Source organism: Triticum aestivum, chromosome 2B (genome assembly GCF_018294505.1).
Source record: "Triticum aestivum cultivar Chinese Spring chromosome 2B, IWGSC CS RefSeq v2.1, whole genome shotgun sequence".
Taxonomy (NCBI): Eukaryota; Viridiplantae; Streptophyta; class Magnoliopsida; order Poales; family Poaceae; genus Triticum; species Triticum aestivum.
Window position 1 is genome coordinate 588,413,153 of NC_057798.1, and position 1,281 is coordinate 588,414,433.

The window sequence follows — 1,281 nt, forward strand, 5'->3', positions numbered from 1 at the left end:
ATTATTGTTGAGAGAACTTGCGCAAGTGAAAGTATGAACCCTAGACCTTGTTTCCTAGGATTGCAATACCGTTTACGCTCACTTTTATCATTAGTTACCTTGCTGTTTTTATATTTTCAGATTACAAAAACCTATATCTACCATCCATATTGCACTTGTATCACCATCTCTTCGCCGAACTAGTGCACCTATACAATTTACCATTGTATTGGGTGTGTTGGGTACACATGAGACTCTTTGTTACTTGGTTGCAGGGTTGCTTGAGAGAGACCATCTTCATCCTACGCCTCCCACGGATTGATAAACCTTAGGTCATCACTTGAGGGAAATTTGCTACTGTCCTACAAACCTCTGCACTTGGAGGCCCAACAACGTCTACACGGAGAAGGTTGCGTAGTAGACATCAAGCTCTTTTCTGGCGCCGTTGCCGGGGAGGCTAGGTAAGCGGCACTCACACCCCGTCAACTAAGCTCTTTTCTGGCGCCGTTGCCGGGGAAGTGAGTGCTTGAAGGTACATCTTTAGATCTTGCAATCAAATATTTTAGTTTCTTGTTTTATCACTAGTTTAGTTTATAAAAGAAAACTACAAAAAATGGAATTAAGTTTGCCACATACGCTTCACCTTTTTAATATCTTTCGTGAGTATGATGGAAAAGAAAATTGTGCCAAAGTGTTAGAAGAAGAATGCATTAAAATGTTTGGCACTAAATCTTTGAATGATGAGCAAAATTGCAATGTCGTTAGTATGAATTCTATGAATATCCATGATGCTAATGATATGCAAAGCCACAAGCTTGGGGATACTATGTTTGATGAAGATGATATGTTTAGTCCCCCAAGTTTTGAGGAGAATATTTATTATGATGAAAGCATGCCTCCTATCTATGATGATTATTGTGGTGACACGTATGCTATAAACAATAATGATAACCATGAAACTTGTCATCTTGATCCTAATTTTCAATCACATGATAGCTATTTTGTTGAGTTTGCTCCCACTACTATTGATGAGAATAAATTTGCTTACGTGAAGAGTAGGAAAATTTCTATGCTTGTAGATCATGAAAAGAATGATTTAGGTCCTGGTTATATTGTTGGATTCATTCATGATGCTTCTGAAATTTTTTATGAGGGAGGAATATATGCTTGTAGAAATTGCAATAATATCAGGTTTCCTCTCTATGTGCTTAAAGTTTTGAAGTTATGCTTGTTTTGCCTTCCTATGCTAGTTGATTATTGTTCCCATAAGTTGTTTGCTCACAAAATCCCTATGCATAGGAA